This window comes from Lynx canadensis, chromosome C2, assembly GCF_007474595.2.
Source record: "Lynx canadensis isolate LIC74 chromosome C2, mLynCan4.pri.v2, whole genome shotgun sequence".
NCBI lineage: Eukaryota > Metazoa > Chordata > Mammalia > Carnivora > Felidae > Lynx > Lynx canadensis.
Genome location: NC_044311.2, coordinates 59,355,745 through 59,377,979, shown reverse-complemented (window position 1 = coordinate 59,377,979; position 22,235 = coordinate 59,355,745).

Here is a 22,235-nt window from a genome sequence, read left to right as displayed (position 1 = left end):
TTAAAGTACGCTAGGCTAAGCTGTGATGTTTGGTGGGGTAGGTGTATTAAATGCATTTTTGACCCGATATATTTTTTTTAAATGTTTATTTTTTGAGGGAAAGAGAGAGAGCATGAGTGGCAGAAGGGCAGGGAGAGAGGGAGACAAAGAATTGGAAGCAGGCTCCAGGCTCTGAACTGTCAGCGCAGAGTCCTACACGGAGCTCAAACGCCCGGACCAGGAAATCATGACCCGAGCCAAAGTTGGACACTTAACGGACTGAACCACCTAGGTGCCCCTTGACACAATATTTATAACTTACAAATTAAGTTATAACTTAAGTTAAGGATTATCTGTATTGTTTATATGAATTCACAGTTGTTGAAATGCTTTTATTTGGGAGGTTCTCTTTGTAAAGGATTCGAGAGCCATCAATGCCTCTCATGTTATAACTATTTGGAAAAAATGAAGCAAAACTTTCATCTCTTTATTACAGAAAAAACTTAGATGAACACAATATTTGTATGTAAAATTTTAATATATAAATATACAAGTGACAAAAAATATATGCATGAATATTTTTAAATTCTAAACACAGGAAATGGGGGCGCCTGGGTGGCTCAGTCAGTTGAGCGTGCGACTTCGGCTCAGGTCACGATCTCACGGTCCGTGAGTTCGAGCCCTGCGTGGGGCTCTGGGCTGATGGCTCAGAGCCTGGAGCCAGCTTCCGATTCTGTGTCTCCCTCTCTCTGACCCTCCCCCATTCATGCTCTGTCTCTCTCTGTCTCAAAAATAAATAAACGTTAAAAAAAATTAAAAAAAAATAAACACAGGAAATGTTTGGTGGAATTTGAAATAATATTAAAAAGCCACAAAGGTAAAGATTGATATATGACTACATAGGATTTGTCAACTTTTGTTAAAATCTAAGAAAAAATAAATCAAGTCTAAAGATAAAATAAAAATTGTAAAAATATGGGGCACATGGGTGGCTCAGTTGGTTAAGCATCCGACTTAGTTGGTTAAGCTTCAGCTCAGGTTATGATCTCATGGTTCATGGGTTTGAGTCCTGCATCAGGCTCTGCGCTGACAGCTCAGAGCCTGAAGCCTGCTTTGGATTCTGTGTCTCCCTCTGTCTCTGCTGCTCCCCCACTTGACACTCTCGATCTCTCTCTCTCTCTCTTTAAAAATAAATAAACATTCTCTTGATGGGATCCCAATAGTTCATTTTTGCTTGCCTCTGGAGACATGTCAAGTAAGAAGTTGCTGCAGCCAAGGTCGAAGAGGTTGTTGCTTATTTTCTCCTCTAGGATTTTAATGGCTTCCTGTGTTACATTGAGGTCTTTCATCCATTTTGAGTTTATTTCTGTGTATGGTTAAGAAAGTGGTCCAGGTTCATTCTTCTGCATGTTTCTGTCCAGTTTTCCCAACACCATTTGCTGAAGAGACTTTTTTCCATTGGATATTCTTTCCTGCTTTGTCAAAGGTTAGTTGGCCATATGTTTGTGGGTACATTTCTGGGTTTTCCATTCTGTTCCATTGATCTATGTATTTGTTTTTGTGCCAGTACCACACAGTCTTAATGATTACAGCTTTGTAATACAGATTGAAGTTGGAATTGTAATGCCTCCAGCTTTGATTTTCTTTTTCAGGATTGTTTTGGCTTTTCAGGGACTTTTCTGCTTCCATACAAATTTTAGGATTGTTTGTTCTAGCTCTGTGAAAAATGCTGGTGTTATTTTGATAGGGATTGCACTGAATATGTACATTGCTTTGGGTAGTATTGACATTTTAACATTATTTGTTCTTCCAATGCATGAACATTGAATGTTTTTTTTTTTTTCCATTTTTGTGTGTGCCTTTTAAAATTTCTATCATAAGCTTTCTACCATTTTCAGTGTATAGATTTTTCACCTCCTTGGTTAGGTTTATTCCTAGGTATTTTATAGTTTTTGGTGTAATTGTAAACGGGATCGGTTCCTTGATTTCTCTTTTTGTTGCTTCATTATTGGTGTATAGAAATGCACCTGATTTCTGTACATAAATTTTATATCCTGTGACTTTGCTGAATTCCTGTATCAGTTCTAGAAGTTTCTTGGTGGTCTTTTGGGTTTTCCACATAGAGTATCATGTCATCTGCAAAGAGTGAGAATTTGACTTCCTCCTTACTGATTTGGATGCCTCTTATTTATTTGTGTTGTCTGATAGCTGAGACTAGGACTTCCAACACTATTATGAATAACAGTGGTGAGAGTGGACATCCTAGTTGTGTTCCTGACCTTATGGGGAATGCTCTCAGTTTTTCTTTCATATATTGCTTTTAAGATCTTGAGGTATGATCCTTTTGTCACTACTTTCTTGAGGGTTTTTATCAAGAAAAATGTTGTATTTTGTCAAATCTATTGAGAGATCAAAATCTTCTGCACAGTGAAGGAAACAATCACCAAAACTAAAAGGCAACCAATGGATTGGGAGAAGATATTCTCCCAATATGACGTAATCAGATAAAGGGTTCGTATCCAAGATCTATAAAGATCTTGTCAAACTCAAAACCCAAAAATCAAATAATCCAGTGAAGAAATGGGCAAAAGACATGAATAGACACTTTTCCAAAGAAGACATCTAGATGGGTAACAGACATGTGAAAAAATGCTCAACATCACTCATCATCAGGAAAATAAAATCAAAACAACAATGAGATACCACCTCACACCTCTCAGAATGGCTAAAATTAACCACTCAGACAAAAACAGATGTTGGCAAGAATGAGGAGAAAGAGGAATCTTTTTTCACTGCTGGTGGGAATGCAAACCTGTCCAACCACTCTGGAAAACAGTGTGGAAGTTCCTCAAAAAATTAAAAATATACCTACCCTGTGACCCAGCAATTGTACTACTAGGTACTCATCTAAAGGATACAGGAGTGCTATTTTGAAGGGGCACATGCACCCCAATGTTTACAGCAGCATTATCAACAATAGCCAAAGTATGGAAAGAAACCAAATGTCCATCGACTGATGAATGGATAAAGAAGATATGGTGTATATACATATATATATATGGATACATAATGGAATATTATCTGGCAATCAAAAAGAATGAAATCTTGCCATTTGCAACAACGTGGATGGAACTGGAATTATTATACTAAGCAAAATCAGTCAAAGAAAGACAAATATATGACTTCACTCATATGTGGAATTTAAGATACAAAACAGGTGAACATTAGGGAAGGGAAACAAAAATAATATATAAAAAAGAAAGGGGGACAAACCATAGAGACTCTTAAATACAGAGAACTGAGGGTTTCGGGAAGGGTTATGGGTAGGGGGAATGGGCTAAATGGTCAAGGGGCATTAAGGAGAACACTTGTTGGGGCGCCTGGGTGGCACAGTCCGTTAAGCGTCCGACTTCAGCCAGGTCACGATCTCGCGGTCCGTGAGTTCGAGCCCCGCGTCAGGCTCTGGGCTGATGGCTCAGAGCCTGGAGCCTGTTTCCGATTCTGTGTCTCCCTCTCTCTCTGCCCCTCCCCCGTTCATGCTCTGTCTCTCTCTGTCCCAAAAAATAAATAAACGTTGAAAAAAAAATTAAAAAAAAAAAAAAAAAAAGGAGAACACTTGTTGGGATGAGTACTAGGTGTTATATGTAAGTGATGAATCAGTAAATTCCACTCCTGAAATCATTATTATACTACACGTTAACTAACTTGGATGTAAGTTTAAAAAATAAAATGATTAATTAGAAAAAGAAAAAAAAGAAACATTAAAATTTTTAATTGGAAAAATATTATCAATAGTTTACCAATAACTTATTTTATTTATATAGAAAGACTTTCTAAAGATCAATAAAAAATAAAAGAAAAACCCAAAAGAAAAGTAGATAAAAAAAATATTCAGAGGTAGAGAAATCCTTATAGACAAGGAATACTTAATGAGCTATTACATAATCATTAATCAGAAAGAAATTGTTAGGAAGCCTAGGAGATGTGCTTTCAGAAATAAAACTGCTTTTATTATATTTATGTATTTAATTTTGAACCAGGGGTGTGTGTGTGGTTTTTATAATGTTAAAATTAATAAGAATAAATGTTAATACACTGCAAATATATATGGTATAATATAAATTCTTAAAATCTGGATTTATTATCATTTTAAAACAGAGAATTTTATACAATACTGATAAAAGTGATTATCTCTATTGGAATTAACAAAAATTTTGGGAGGAATGCTCTTTTATTTTGTACACTTTATGTTTAAAACAAGTACATATCAATTTTGAAATGTGAAATATATGCATATAGATTCAAATTCACGTGTTACCACTAAAAACTGTTATCAACATAACTATAATCACTCTTTCCCAATCAAATATAAGTTCCTGAGCTACTGTCATAAATATTCATATTCAAAATATGTGCCTTCCAGTAAAACTGCACAAGTGTCTTTTGTTTTCCCCCTTACACGGAAAGCATATAGATAACATTTTAATTAGAAAAAAATGATTGGCTATATTAATTAACTCCAGTAAATAATTATAAAGTCTCCTGAATGTGGTTCTGGAAAAAAATAAGTTTGAAATGTAATTTCCTTGGTCTTACTCATTTTTATAACTAATATAAATAATGCCCATGACAGAAGAAAATCATGCTATAAAAACAAAAGAAATATTTTTATATTTGAAGTACTCATGGGGCCTTCTAAATCTTGATGACATTTGCACTTCCCTTAGCTAATTATCTTATTCTGCCATGCTAACACTGTCTTTGTTTCTCTATGTCCTACCACACCTCATGGCATTCTTCAAGATTTTTCATAAAGTTTCTCAATTCTGAAAGGGTATGAGGAACTGTTAACTTATTTATTTTCCTGGTAGTAACTGCTACAATAAAATCTAGTTCATGGATTCAATAGTTAAATGAATATGATTGGTTTTCCTCTACAAAATTGGCATAAAAGATTTTAGAGGAAGCATATACACAAATCTATAAATTAGATCTATTCAAAAAATCTCATAACATTTTAAGATATATATACAAATATGTGTATATAAATTAAAATAAATATAAGAAAATCATCAGTGTATTTTTTCAAAAAGTCTATGCTTTTGAATAAATTATATATAATTATTAGTTATATATAAAAATTTATGGAAATTATTTATTAAAACATCAATATTTTAAAAATAGTTTATATCTTTTATTTATGTTTATATAATTATATATTTATAAAATATATAAATACATATTTTCTTTTTATATATATTATGCTATATTATCATTTCTACATATAACAACTTCTTTTTTTTAATTTTTTTTTTTCAACGTTTATTTATTTTTGGGACAGAGAGAGACAGAGCATGAACGGGGGAGGGGCAGAGAGAGAGGGAGACACAGAATCGGAAACAGGCTCCAGGCTCTGAGCCATCAGCCCAGAGCCCGACGCGGGGCTCGAACTCACGGACCGCGAGATCGTGACCTGGCTGAAGTCGGACGCTTAACCGACTGCGCCACCCAGGCGCCCCTATAACAACTTCTTGATATAGTCTATACAAATAATTGAATCTCTGCATAGATAGTATCATATCTCTTTATACCTGAACAGATTCCCTTTAAATGAAATGGTAACTCCTCCATCTGCTATGAACAAAACAATCTCTTGAACATATACCAGATTGGGCTAGCACTGCATCCTCTGGATAGGTTTATCAAATTCATAATGCTTGGCAATACATGTGAAAAGTATTTACACTTGAAATTGAAGGAAATCATGTAATATCTTACATTTGTTGATATTCATATATCTAGAATTCCTTCTCAATTAATAAAGAATTCAAATAAAAACTATGTACATTAATTACTTTTTTATGTTTATTTATTTTTGAGAGAGAAAGAAAGAGAGAGAGAGAGAATGAGCAGGAGAGGGGCAGAGAGAGGGAGAGAGAGAGACAGAAGATCTAAATCAGGCTCTGCTCTAACAGCAGAAAGCCCGATGCAGGGATCAAACTCACAAACTGCATGGTCATGACATGAGCTGAAGTCAGGTGCTTAACCAACTGAGTCACCCATGTGCCTCCATATCAGGTACTTTAATTTCTAAGAGATAAAGAGATAGCACGGTAGAGAGGTCTGCCAACAAATAAAATCCGAACTGTTTTAGAAACTGGACAACAGTGACATCTGACTCACAGCAACATAATGATGGGTATTCACCTTCTTTCTTACTTCAATGAATCCGAGATTTATGAACAATATAAATAAAAATATGGTGAAACCCACATTACTACTTCAAACTTGGAAGGGTATCTTAACAGACATCACCAGGGATTTCTGTTAAGTGCACTTAACAGGTGACAGACATCTGTCAGAGAAGAAGACACCTGATTTCATTTTGAATGTTCTATTCAAACACAGAATGCTTTATTTGAAAAAGAAGGCTATGCACTCATGAAGTAATCCTGATAAGCCCAAAGGAGGAGGACTGTGTATGGTCATGTTCTTAGCTCCAGGAGGGCTGAGAACATCTCCTTCCAAACACTATTTTCTAGCTATAGTTATGTTTCTCACATGATACAGGACATCACTAAATCTTCAAGGAATGAAAGATGTGACCCTAACACAAGAACATTTGGGTAGTAGGAATTCCTCTTAGACTAAGTAGCCACAACAAATTGAAAGCTCCTTGATCTTTGGCTGTTATAAACATGGAGAACATCAGTGGTGGTCTTTATCTAGAGTCAGCAGTTACTACAAGCAAAGAATAATTTATAGGGCTTTTACTAAATGACTACAAAAATGAAAACTATCACAATTATGTAAATATATAATAGGTGAAAAGTCAGATTCTTCTACTGTTAATCAAAGATACTACCATGAAAACATTTTGCTGGCATAACAAGAGTAAAACTTCAGAACATTTTTTATTTTGTCCCCCAGGTTCAAGAGAATATATGTTGCCCAAAAAGCTAGACCAAGTAGTCATAAAGAGAAAATAGTGTAAAAATATGAGAACTTTTCTTTTTTAAAAAATTTGATAAACATGATCTTATCAGGGAAGTATCAAACAACTTATTGGAAATTGTGGAAAAATAAATTCATGATAATTGATAAATAATGAAAAAAGATAATTACAGGAAAATGTGAAAATTTGAAAGATGAAGAAAATCCAATCTATGAACAAGATGCAACAGAAAATTAAAATTATTTATTACTCAAATTAATAGAAGACTAATACGAGGTGTGCCTGGGTGGCTCAGTGGGTTGAACATCTAACTCTTAATTTCATCTCAGGTCATGATCTCATGGTTTGTGAGATTGAACCGTTTATTGGGCTCTGAGCTGACAGTGTGAGTCTGCTTGGGAATCTCTATCTTCCTCTCTTTCTGCCTCTCCTCTGCTCTCTCTCTTTCTCTCTCTCTCAAAATAAATAAACTTAAAAAAAAAATAGGAGACTGACGAATCTATGAGCAAACCCAAACTATTCTAATATCAACTGTTATTTCATTGAAATATTTTAATTTCAAGTATTCAAAAATTCCATAAGCATACAAGTTATACAGAAAGGAAATGAGGGAAAAACACAGGGGAAAAAAAAACGGGCTGGAAACATTAAAGGACTTTGATAATAAAGCTACAACCAACTAACTTTCTGGGGGATGGTAGGTAGAGAGTTACACAAAGAACGCTAACAATTCAAGAATTTTCGACACTGCCATACTTTTTATGCACTAAGCAAATAAATGGTCTTCTCTGATCTATAGTAGGTGCTTACAAATTATTCTTCAATTAAAGTCATTGGAGCAAGGCTTCAGTAATTACATCACTAATGTACCTTCCTGAATAAATTATACAAGAATAATTTGTCTTTTAATACAAAATAAAAGAAAATACAAACTTAAGAAAGAGAAAGACAATGCAAAAAGCTTAGTGTTGGCAATAAAACAAACTAAATGTAGAGTCAAGTCTACACAAGTATTATATATAGTAAGGCTATAAAATATACTGTAGGGGGTGCCTGGGTGGGTCAGTTGGTAGAATCCCAATGTGAATAGGGTGAGGGCTAGGGGATCATTTATATAGGTGCACCACTACTTTTAAAATCACAGTCTCAGGGTGCCTGGGTGGCTCAGTCAGTTAAGTGTCTGACTTCAACTCAGGTCATGATCTCACAGTTCATGGGTTCAAGACCCGTGTTGGGCTCTGTGCTGACAGCTTGGAGCCTGGAGCCTGCTTTGGATTCTGTGTCTCCTTCTCTCTCTCTGCCCCTCCCCCACATTCTCTCTCTCTTTCAAAAATAAATAAAATTAACAAAAATTTTAAATCACAATCTAGCATATCACTTTATAATTTTGTATCCAATTTGTTTCAACAAATATCGACTTTTAAAATTAAGAGTATATACCACTAGATAGAATGCAAAATATACCCACTGTGAGACCAAATCTTGAAAATAGTAGAGTTTTTTAAATTGAATAAATGAATTCCAGCTCACTTGAGCAAAGAAGATAAGAAAACTTGAGAGTAAAAAACTAAAAAAAAACCCAAAAAACAAAAAACACACACAAAAAATACTGAATTAATAACATAAAACAGTAAGTTTTTTCTTCCTTTTCCTTTTCTCCTTTATTTCAGAGAGAGAGAATGTGTGTGCATGTGTGAGTGGAGGAGAGGGACAGTGGAAGATAGAACCTTAAGCAGGCTCTACGCTCAGCGCCAAGCCTGACTCTGGGCTCGATGCCATGCCCAAAAACCTTGAGATCATGACCTGAGCCAAAATCAAGAGTCGGGTGCTCAACCCACTGAGCCACCCAGGCGCCCCTAAATCAGTAAGTATTTAAAACACACAAACAAAAAGATGATTGCTGTAGGACCAAGCATGTCATGAATCTCACCTTTCATCTTACTTTACTCAGTCCACTGGCCTCCTTGCTGATCCTCAGATACATCTGCCGTGCTTATTTCATTGTTACTTTGGCTAGAACAAATGAAGCTAAACCTTTTCCTAACCTCTGCTCACATGTTATTTTCCAATGAGGCTTAGTAGCACCCTCTTTGAAATTCCAACCGAACAGCATCTCCTACACTCTCAATTCCCTTCACCATGATCTGTTCAATTTATTATCTTTAAAATCTATCCCCTGTAACCAAATGTATAGTTCGCTATTAATGGTAATCATTTAGGGTGTGATTCTTGCCATCAAGACATAAGAACCATATGGCAGAAATTCTTTGTAAATTTGCTGATGGATGTTTACATTGCAGTTAAAGTTGTAATTGCCACTTAGTAGACAATGTTTGTTTGTTTGTTCGTTTTTGAATGGATTTTAAATAGAAAGATACCTGGCAAAGAACTTGTGTTATTATCCCCTTGCTATATACCATATAAGCAATAATCTGTACTGAACCTTAGAGTATATAAATAACTTTTTTAATAGCCTTCTTTTTTAGATCAGTTTCAGGTTCATAGTAATATCAAGCAGAAGGTACAGTGATTTCCCACATACCCCTTGCTTCCACACATGCATAGCCTTCCTCATTATCAAAATCCCTCACCACAGTGGTACATTTGTTACAATTGATGAACCTACACTGACACATCATTATTACCTAAAATCCACAATTTACATTAGGGTTCACTCTTGGTCTATGGGTTTGGACAAATGTATAATGACATATTTAATGTATTCAGCCTTATAGTGTCATACAGAGTAGTCTCACTGCCTTAAAAGTCCTCTGTGCTCTGCCTATCCATCCCGCTCTCCCTTAAAGCCTGGGAAGCACTAATCTTTTTACTGCGACTACAGTTTTGCTTTTTCCAGGATGTTGTATAGTTAGAAACATACAGTATGTAACGTTTTCAGATTGACTTCTTCTACTTAGTAATATGCATTTAAATTCTTTTCATGGCTTTTCATGGTATGATAGCTCACTTATTTTTAGTACTAAATAATATTCCATTGTCTGATATGCCACAGTCATAAAACACCTTTTTATCCAATTGATAGTATCTTTCCTATCTACTTTTTGTTCATTCACTAATCAAAACTGATAAAAATATGCTCATAACACCAAAATGTATACATCACTAATATGTGCACCTGCTACCAAAACCTCTTTTTTTTACAATCTTAAGATTTAAAAATAAATCCAAGTGGATTTTCAAATAGTAGTTTAATACATACCTAAAAATTAATTAAAAGTTTTCCACTCTGTGTCAGACCTCTTCCTCTCAATTTCCTAGCTCAAGCAGAGTATATCATATATGCAGTAATCGAAATCACAGGCAAGAGTTTCAATCATGACCTCTGTGTCCAACACTCCTCTTAACGAAGAATTTACTAAGTTGTGACAATCCTAACTACTTGGTTCTGGATCCACTGGCACTTACTCTCTGTCACTATCATCACTAAAATAGACTAATACTCTAGCTTCCAACTAATACTTCTCTCTAATTTATTCACTTCTCTGGAGCTACAACAATCTTGAAAATATATAACACTGATCTTTATGAATTCCAGGAATGGCTTCTTTTTGGCCCTTTCAATCCTCTTAATAAAAGATATAAATTTCTTGGCACAGACGATGAGCCACTGCAAGAGCTGACTCCTTACCTGTCCAGCATTGTTTTGGAACATCCTACAACTTCCCATAATACACTCAGGCCACACTTAATGCCTTAAAGTTTCTAGCTCTTCTTTCAGAGTTTTTGCAAGTGATATTTCCAGTGTCTGGAACATTCACCCTTCTACCCACTGCAACTTAATCTTGTCAAGAACTGCTCACCATTCATGTCTTACTGTGGGGGTCATTTTCTACCAAGAACTTCCTCTGGTTTTTCTTTGATTATACTGGATGGTAATTAGCAGCATGCCAGTACTTTACATATATTAACTTACTTGATCTTCCTAAATGAAATTCCCAGTGAGGGAGTGTGGCAGGTTGCTTTCATCTACAAGGAAGCCGACTTTGAGGTGCAGATTAGGATGGAGAAGATTTATTAATGTTTACTCCTGTGAACGCATCTGTGGAAGGAAAAGAAGGAAGTGAGATTAGGCAGAGGGAGAAATCAAGCTGTGAGGTAATCCCAAGAGACCCCTTAGCCTACCATATGGGGAGTTCTGAAACTAGGACAACTGTGAGAACTGTCTGAGTAGAGGTGACAGAGACAAGGGACTTAATTCCCTTGTGCTAATCAACCATGGGATGCCAGACTCCTCAGGGGAGGGGGATCGAGTGAAGCAGCTCTCTAAAGCTGAACCCCTCCCTGAACAGGCTGACAGATGAAGCAATCTGTTGACAATGGCCTCAGCAGTTGATAGAATAAGTGTTAGATAGTATTATTATCCCAGCTTCACAGGTAAAGAACCTGAGGGCCAAGTGTGCTGAGTAATTCACCCTGTTTATACAGCAAATTTATTGGTTTAAGGATTAAAACCACGGAGTCTGGTCCTCTACTTCACAACATACACCAAATCAGTTCCAATGTATTAGAGGTAAATACAAAATGTAAAACCATGTTTTAAAATAACATACAGTAAAACCTTGGTTTGCAAGCATGATTCATTCTGGAAACATGCTTGTAATCCAAAGTACCTGTACATCAAAGTGAATTTCAATAACCATTGGGGGGAGGAGCCAAGATGGCAGAACAGCATAGAAGTTTTTTTTTGTTTGTTTGTTTGTTTGTTTTTTGCGTCTGGCATCCATGAAGTACACCCAGATCAACACTAAACTATGCTGCACACCTAGAATACTGATTTGAGGATTAGCAAAACAATCTACACAACCTGAACCACAGAACTCAGCAGGTACACAGCGTGGAGAAGTGAACTGTGGGAGAAAGCTGCAGAGGGCAAAGAGCTGTTTTTTACTTGCAGAGAGATGACAGAGACAAGGGAAAAGTACAGAAAAGCACCTCCCCCAAAAGCACCTGGAGAGAAAGTGGCAAATGAAAACAGCCACAGGGACTGAAAAAAGGGGGAGAAAGGTGAGGGTTGAAATTCCATTAAGACTCTATAAAACAGGGGGAGCACAGAGTCTGAAACTCTGCAGCTTGCTACATGGTGGTTCTCTGGTGAGAAGGACGAATCCCGAGGAGCAGAGTGAAGTCTGGGGGTGGTTCTCGGGCCACACGGGGAGAGGTAGTTCCCCTGCTAGGACAACATCTGGTAGAGGCTGTGAGATGACCTGGTCCCAGCAGACCCCAGAGAACAACTGCATTCACTGGTGCTGGAACAAGATCATTAAGGGTGAAGCCTGGTGCCTGATATGTGTTGTGATTTTCCATAACCCCTGAAACACTGCTGCTACACGATCGTGTGAACTTTTTCTGGGGCGGGCTGGCACCTAGCCACAGTCTCTGGGCATCAGCAGCATCATGGTTCTGCGAACGTTCCTGGGTGCAGTCAGCACCCAGCCATTGCTCAGTGAGACCCTCTCCCAGAGGATCTGAGCCTGTAAAGCCACAGTCCCTCAGAGTGAGAGGTCATGAAACACAGCTGCATCTGAGATAAAACTCAGGAGGGAGGTGCTGCCTGGGGCTGGGTCATGGAAAGTGTAAAAGCAGGGAGTGGACAGAAGCCAGAGACAAAGGAGGGGTGCATGATTGCTGGTCAGCAAGAAGAGAGCTCTGATACTAAAGACTGGGTAGCTGGTGACGCCATTTTCATTCCTCCCATGCATGTGCATACACACCTACAAGTCCCACAACAATCCAACCCAGTAAGCTAAGCAGTGCCATCCAGTGGAGAATGGAGGCAACACTGAGCCCAGTCCAACCAAGCCAACCTCACTCTACAGGAACACCACAACTCTCTCTGACTTCTTAGTTTATAGACGATAAAGTACTTCATAGTTTGACTTATAAGGGAAAAAAACTGTAATTTCAATCATATTTCAGTCTGTTCGCTGGTCCATCTATTTAATTTACCTTTTTGTTTCTTTTTTGGTTCTTTTTCTTGAATACAGAAAGAGAAAAAAGATTTTATTTTCAATTTTTATTAAAAATATTTTCCTTTAAATTTTTTCTACTGTATTTTACTTTTTTGTAAATTTTTCAAATTCTATTTTACTTCCATCACTTCATTTTATTCTATTTCATTGTATTCACTCTTTCAAATTTACAAATGTTGTCCTTTTCCCCCCCATTTTTCTCTAATCTATCCAAGTCTTTTCAACACCCAGACCAAACACACCTAGGATCTAGAATCATTTATTTGATTTGTGTGTGTATGTGTGTGTGTGTGTGTGTGTGTGTGTGTGTGGTTTTTAATTTTTTAATTTAATTTTTTTACCTTATTAATTCCTTTTCTTCCTTGAAAATGACAAAATGAAGGAATTCACTCCAAAAGAAAGAGCAGGAAGAAATGATAGCCAGGGATTTAATCAACACAGATAGAAGCGAGATGTCTGAACCAGAATTTAAAATCACGATAATAAGAATACTAGCTGGGGTCAAAAATAGATCAGAATCCCTTTCTGTGGAGATAAAAGAAGTAAAAGCTAGTTGAATGAAATAACAAATTCTATAACTGAGCTGCAATCACGGATGGATGCCATGGTGGCAAAGATGGATGAGGCAAGAAGGGACTCAGGGATATAGAGGACAAACTTGTGGAGAATAATGAAGCAGAAAAAAACACAGAGACTAAGGAAAAAGAGCACGATTTAAGAATTAGAGAAATCAGTGACTTATTAAAAAGGAACAACATCAGAATCATAGGGATCCCAGGAGATGAAGAGAGAGAAAAATACATAGAGGTTATCTAAGCAAATCATAGCAGAAAATTTTCCTAACCTGGGGAAAGACACAGACATCAAAATCCAGGAAGCACAGAGGACTCCCATTAGATTCAACAAAAAACAACAATCAACAAGGCACATCACAGTCAAATTCACAAATTACTCAGGTAAGTAGAGAATCATGAAAGCAGCAAAGGAAAAGAGTTCTAAACCTACAAGGGAAGACAGATCAGGTTTGCAGCAGACCTATCCACAGAAACTTGGCAGGCCAGAAAGGAGTGGCAGGATATATAAAATGTGCTGAATCAGAAAAATATGCAGCCAAGAATTCTTTATCCAGCAAGGTTGTCATTCAAAATAGAAGGAGAGATAAAAAGTTTCCTAGACAAACAACAATTAAAGGAGTTCATGACCACTAAAGCAGCCCTGCAAGAAATTCTAAGGGAGACTCTCTGAGGGGAGAAAGAAAAAAACAAAAACAAAACAAAACAAAACAAAACAAAAACAAAGGTAACAAAGACTAGAAAGGACCAGAGAACACCGGAAACTCCAACTCTACAGGCAACATAATGGCAACAAAGTCATATCTTTCAGTACTCACTCTAAACGTCAGTGGATTAAATGCTCCAATCAAAAGACAAGGTACCAGAATAGATAAAAAAAGAAGATCCATCTATATGCTGTTTACAAGAGATCCACTTTAGACCTAAAAACACCTTCATATTGAAAGAAAGGGGATGGAGAACCATCTATCATGCCAATGGTCAACAAAAGAAAGCCAGACTAGCCATACTTATATTAGACAATCTAGAGTTTAAAATAAAGGTTGTAACTAGAGATGAAGAAGGGCATCATATCATAATTAAGGGGGCTATCCACCAAGAAGATCTAACAACTGTAAATATTTATGCTCCAAATGTGGTAGTATCCAAATATATAAATAAATTAATCACATACATAAAGAAACTCATTGCTAATACTACCATAATAGTAGCAGATTGCAACACCACATTTACAGCAATCAACAGATCATCTAAAAAGAAAATCAACAAGGAAACATTGGCTTTAAATAATACACTGAACCGTATGGACTTAACAGATATATTCAGAGCATTTCATCCTAAAGCAGTGGAATACACATTCTTCTCCAGAGCACACGGTTAATTCTCCAGAATAGATCACATACTGGGACACAAATCAGTCCTCAACAAGTACAAAAGATTGAGATCATACCGTGCATATTTTCAGACCACAACACTATGAAACTCGAAATCAACCACAAGAAAAAATGTGGAAAGATAATAAATACTTAGAGACTAAAGACCATCCTAGTAAAGAATGAATGGGATAACCAAGAAGTTAAAGAGGAAATTAAAAGTACATAGAAGCCAATGAAAATGATAACACCACAGGCCAAAACCTTTGGGACACAGCAAAGGTGGTTATAAGAAGGAAGTATATAGCAATCCGGGCCTTCCTACAGAAGGAAGAAAGGTCACAGACACACAACCCTACCTAACACCTTAAAGAGCTGGAAAAGGAACAACAAATAAAACCCCAAACCAGAAGACAGGAAATAATAAAGATTAGAGCAGAAATCAATGCTATCCAAACCAAAACAACAGTAGAACAGATCAATGATACCAGAAGTGGTTCTTTGAAAGAATTAACAAAACTGATAAATCCCTAGCCATTTTGATGAAAAAGAAAAAGGAAAGGACCCCATAAAATAAAATCAAGAATGAAAGAGGAGAGATCACAACCAACAAAGCAGAAATAAAAACAATAAGAAAATATTATGAACAATTATATGCCAATAAAATCGGCAATCTGGAAGGAATTAACAAATTCCTAGAAACATATAAACTACCAAAACTGAAACAAAAAGAAACAGAAAATTTGAACAGACCCAAAACCAGAAAAGAAATTGAATTAGTAATCAAAAATTTGCCAAAAAACCAGAGTCCAGGGCCAGATGGCTTTCCAGGGGAATTCTACCAAACATTTAAGAAAGAGGTAACACCTATTCTCTTGAAGCTATTCCAAAAAAATAGAAATGGAAAGAAAACTTCCAAACTCTTTCTATGAAGCCAGCATTACCTTAATTCCAAAACCAAACAGAGACCCCACTAAAAAGGAGATATAGATCAATTCCCCTGATGAACAAGGATGCAAAAATCCTCAACAAGATATTAGCCAAACCAGATCCAACAATGCATTAAAAAAAATTCTTCACCACGGCCAAGGTAGGATTTATACCTGGGATGCAGGGCTGGTTCAATATCCACAAAACAATTAACGTGATTCATCACATCAATAAAAGAAAGGACAAGAACCACATCATCCTCTCAATAGATGTAGAGAAAGCATTTGACAAAATACAGGATCCTTTCTTGATAAAAACCCTCAAAAAATAGGGATAGAAGGATCATACCTTGAGATCATAAAAGCCATATATGAAAAACCCAATGCTAATATCATCCTCAATGGGGAAAAAACTGAGAGCTTTCCCCCTAAGGTGAGAAACAAGACAGGGATGTCCACTCTCACCACTGTTATTCAACATAGTATTGGAAGTCTGAGCCTCAGCAATCAGACAACAGAAAGGAAGTTATCCATATTGGCCAAGAGGAGGTCCAACTATCACTCTTCACAGATAACATGAAACTCTTTATAGAAAACCCAAAAGATCACACCAAAAAATGTCTACAACTGATCAATGAATTCCGCAAAATTGCAAGATATAAAATCAATGCACAGAAATTAGTTGCATTCCTACACACCAACAATGAAGCAACAGAAAGAGAAATCAAGGAATTGATCCCATTTATAATTGCACCACAAACCATAAAATCCCTAGGAATAAATCTAACCAAAGAGGTGAAAAATCTATACACTGAAAAGTATAGAAACCTTATGAAACAAATTGAAGAAAACACACACAAAAAAAAATAGAAACATATTCCATTATCCTGGGTAGGAAGAACAAATATTGTTAAAATGTGAATACTACCCAAAGCAATCTACATATTCAGTGCAATCCCTATCAAAATAACACCAGCATTCTTCACAGAGCTAGGACAAACAATCCTAAAATTTGTATGGAACCAGAAAAGACCCCGAATAGCCAAAGCAATCTTGAAAAAGAAAAACAAAGCTGGAGACATCATAATCCTGGACTTCAGCTGTATTACAAAGCTGTAATCATCAAGATAGTATGGTACTGGCACAAGAACAGACACTCAGATCAATGGAACAGAATAGAGAACCCAGAAATGGACCTACAAATGTATGGCAAACTAATTTTTGACAAAGCAGGAAAGAATATCCAATGGAAAAAATACATCTCTTCAGCAAGTGGTGCTGGTAAAACTGGACAGTGACATGGAGAAGAATGAATCTGGACCAGTTTCTTACACCATACACAAAAATAAACTCAAAATGGATAAAAGACCTAAATGTAAGACAGGAAGCCATCAAAATCCTCGAGGAGAAATCAGGCTAAAACCTCTTTGACCTTGGCCGCAGCAAGTTCTTACTCAACACATCTCCAGAGGCAAGGGAAACCAAGCAAAAATGAACTATTGAAACCTCATCAAAATAAATAGCTTCTGCACAGTGAAGGAAACGATCAGCAAAACTAAAAGGCAACCGATAGAATGAAAGAAGAAATTTGCAAACTACATATCAGATAAAGATTATCCAAAATCTATAAAGAATTTACCAAACTCAACACCCAAAAAACAAATAATCCAGTGAATAAATGGGCAAAAGACATGAATAGACACTTTTCCAAAAAGACATCCAGATGGCCAATCAACTCATGAAAAAATGGTCAACATCACTCATCATCAGAGAAATACAAATCAAAACCACACTGAGATACCACTTCACACCTGTCAAATGGCTAACATTAACAACTCAGGAAACAACAGATGTTGGCAAGGATTCAGAAAAAGAGTATTTCTTTTGCACTCCTGGTGGGAATGCAAACTGGTGCAGCCACTCTGGAAAGCACTATGGAGGTTCCTAAAAAATTAAAAATAGAACTACCTTACGACCCAGCAATTGCACTACTAGGTATTTATCCAAGAGATACAGGTATGCTGTACCAAAGGGGTACATGCACCCCAATGTTTATAGCAGCACTATCAACAAGAGCCAAAGTATGGAAACAGCCCAAATGTCCATCAATGGATGAATGAATAAAGTGGATGTTGTATATATACACAATGGAGTATTACTCAGCAATCAAAAAGAATGAAATCCTGCCATTTGCAACTAGGTGGATGGAACTGGAGGGTATTATGTAAGTGAAATTAGTCAGTCAGAGAAAGACAAATATCATATGACTTCACTCATATGAGGACTTTAAGATTCAAAACAGATGAACATAAGGGAACACAAGCAAAAATCACATAAAAACAGGGAAGTGGACAAAACCTAAGAGACTCTTAAATTGGAGAACAACAGAAGGTTACTGGAGGGGTTGTGGGAGGGGGGATCGGCTAAATGGGTAAGGGGCACTAAGGAATCTACTCCTGAAATCACTGTTGCACTATGTGCTAACTAACATGGATGCAAATTTTAAAAATAAAAAATAAATAAACAAAAAGATACAGGCAAATAAAAAAGAAGAACCACTGGCTAAGTTATGATCATGCGACATTGGGTGAAATACTATTGGTATTTCAAGACATCTCTCATTTATCAAGTTAAAATTTATTAAAAATATTCACTCATCTTGGGGAATGCTCACAGAACAAATTACTTGAAATCCAAGGATTTACTCTATAGGGAAACAACTTAATGCACTTGATGTATTGCAATATTTTTAAACACATGATGCTAAAGCAATAATCCGAAGGAAATACTTGATAATTTGGTCTATATTATGTAAAAATCATCAGAAGAAAGAGAGATTGACAAGACAAGCCACAGGTTGGGGCCTAATAGCTGAACAAAGTCTTTGCATGCAGAATACTGGTCAGAAAAATACTGAGATATCGATTTTTGAAAACTGTCAAAGATTTGAACAGGATCTTCACAAAAAGGATATCCAAATGGTCTATAAACACCTGAAAATGTTTCCACCTTCATAGGAATCAGAAAATGCAAAATAAAACCGGTCTGAAATGCTATACCCTAAGATGATCCCTTTCCAAGGATTAAAAAGGAAACAAAACAACTAAAAGAAAAAGCAGAAATGCAGAAATAAAACAAATAAATTGTGGTAAGGATGTGGAGCAAGTGCAAGTCTCATCCACTGCTGGGAGAGAGTGGAAATTAGTGCAGATGCTTGGGCAAATTATTCAGCAGTATCTACTGAAGACAGATGTAGAAAACTCAGCACTTCCATTTTTGTATAACCCAACAGAAATGCAGGTATGTTCACCAAAACAGTACAAGAATGTTTACAGGCAGCATTATTAAAAATGGACCCAAACTGAAACCTACCCAGTTGCTAATAAACAGAATGGATGCGTAATTATTCATGGTGTATGTGCACAAGGACACACTATTTGTCTATGAGAAAGAATGGAATACCATTATACTCAACAATATGGACTGAACATCAAATCCAAGCACAAATATATGTCCTATGATTCCAATATTATAAAATTTATAAACAGGCAAGACTAATCTATGAGATTAGAAATAAAGATAACAGTTGCTCTGGAGGTATGGTGATGTAATACTGGAAAAGAAGAGAAAACCCCTGTAGTTGCCAGTGATTTTCAGTTTCTCAATCTAGGTACTGGATACAAAGGTAGTTCATCAAGCTGTACACTTATGATCTGCACACTTTTCTGAATGCACTTCAATTATGCACTTTAATTCAAAGGAAAAACAATCCCAGGCAGTCTGGCTACAATGTTCAGAATCTTAAGGAAAATGTTCATCTGTCATTTTATATATGTTGCTGCTGGGAAGGTAAATTATTATAATCACTTCATTTAAAAAATACCTTTTTTCTTGGGCTTGTATTTTTTTAAGTTTATTTATTTATTTAGAGAGAGAGAAAGAGAGAGTGAGAGCATGCAAGGGAGGGGCAGAGAGAGAGAGGGAGAGAGAATCCCAAGTAGGTTCTGTGCTGTTAGCATGGAGCCCAACACGGGGCTTGATCTCACAAACAGTGAGATCATGAACTGAGCTGAAATCAAGAGTCAGACGCTTAACCCACTGTGCCACCCAGGTGCCCCTGTTATAACCACTTTAGATCACAAAGTGAAATCATACAATGAAGTTGAAGGTTCAAATATGATACATTACTTCTGTTCCTACATATGCATCTCAGAGAAATTCTTGTACCTGTGCAATGAAGACATTTACAAGAATGCCCAGATATACATTATTTGTTTAAAAAAGAAGATAAAGAAAGATAGAAAATATGGTAACTATTGATCAACAAGTCAACAAGTAAATAAATTGTAGTTATTAACACAGTAGAATGTTATACATCAGTGAGGAACAAATGAACTACAATCACCCACAACAAAGTAGAATAATTTTAGAAATCAAAAGTTGATTTAAAAAAAAAGCTCCAGAAGTATAACAAAGCATAATAAAACAAACCTTTTAACAAACCTTCAAACAGTAACAACTAAACACTATTATATTTAGGATTATACAAGAATGCAATGTAATTAATTTTCAAAACTGTAAGCTACTGATAAACACCAAAACTAGAGGGAGGCTGTTCTTGCAACGGAGGTAAGGATATAGAATGTAAAAGGATTCCATGGTAAATAGAAAATATGAGTAATGTCCTAGTTCATGAGTTATGATTTCAGTTTACATTTGTCCATTTTACATTATGTTTATATCTCACATGTTTCATACATTTATATATGCATATATATTTGATATTATATTTGGAAGATGTTGAAGTAGAAAACAATGTAGAATATCCTCCAAATACCTTGGCTGCGATGGGAAGGAGAAAGGTAAAATGTGAAAAGTTGGAAAATGGAGTTTAAAGAGATTTGTCTTTAAATAAAAGAGCCAACAGAAAGATAAAATAACAAAAGATGTTTTTATAGGTTCTTAGTGAGAGTTTCCTGGGTTCATCCAAGTGGATTGCTGAGGTAAGAACCAGACAAGCACATTAGATTTCTTCTCCTCTGAGCCCTACTTGCAGAATCCTCTGATTCAATTACATCCATTTCCTTTTTGGTGCTAGATCTGAATGTGTAGATGGTTATAAAGATACTAAAGATAAAAATAAACTTAAAACTTTTTTGCATTGTAACTTTGTTTATGTGACCATGTTCTCTTATCTGACCATGCTTGTCAGATGTGTTTTTAGATGTGTGTTTTAGATACTCTTAATATCTAACATAATTCTTTACACACACTACATGCTTTTACAAATCTGTTAAACTGGGGCACCTGGGTGGCTCAGTCAGTTAACTGTCCGACTTTGGCTCAGGTCATGATCTCATGGTTCATGAGTTCGAGCCCCTAGTCGGGCTCTTTGCTGACAGCTAAGAGCCTTGAGCCTGCTTCAGATGCTGTGTCTCCCTCTGCCCCTCCCCCACTCTCACTCCATCTGCCTCTCAAAAATAAACAATAAAAAATTTTTAAAAATAAAGCTAAAAAAATCAAACTGATATCAGTTTAACTGATAAATTCCATGTTTATTATTAGGTTGAACCATAAGAAATTATCGTGTTTAATAACTGATCTACTTAATGGCAAATTTATATGAATCATCCTATTATTAAGAGAATATTATCTCTTTCTAAAAGTTGCTTTAGTTTCCAAGGCAATTACTTCAAGTTCTATTACAATGAAGACAGGGAGAACTGATGATAATAGTGAGTTAATACTGGAAAAGTGTCTGAGGATGAAAATATAAGCTCTAAGGCTATATTACAGTTTGGAATATTACAAATTAATCCTTCCAACACAATCTTGAACTTCTAACACTCTGCTAATATTGATACTCCTTAGAGGGGAATTTCTTGGTGTAGGCTATGAATAGATTACTCAAAGAAGTCAAGATCTGACCAGAAGTTAAATTATACACACACACACACACACACACACACACACACAGAGTACATTAAACTTTGTGTAGATAGATCAATTGACCAATAAACCAATCGACAGATAACATAATGGATCTTTTATTCCAAAAATGTTAAATAATACAGGCACTAAAACTAAAATCTCCATATATAATGGCATCTTTCTTAATCTCTATAGCATTAACTCATAAGTAAAGTTATTGGTATAACAGAGAGAATTAAACACAACTTAATGGGTGTCTTCTTTGTTTTAATAAATACAAGTTATAAAATAGAGTGACTTTATTAATTCTTTTTCTCTTCTTCAGATGCCATTGAATATTTTAATTTCTATTTTATGTAGAATTCAAATCATGATCCAGGTTTTTTGTGAAAGGAAATTGAAATCTTTTCACAAGGATGTATAGTTAGTAACAGTATACCAAATTCTTATAAACATCCAACTACTCAGCTAAGCAAGGGACTCCAGCTGCACATCAATTCTGATGC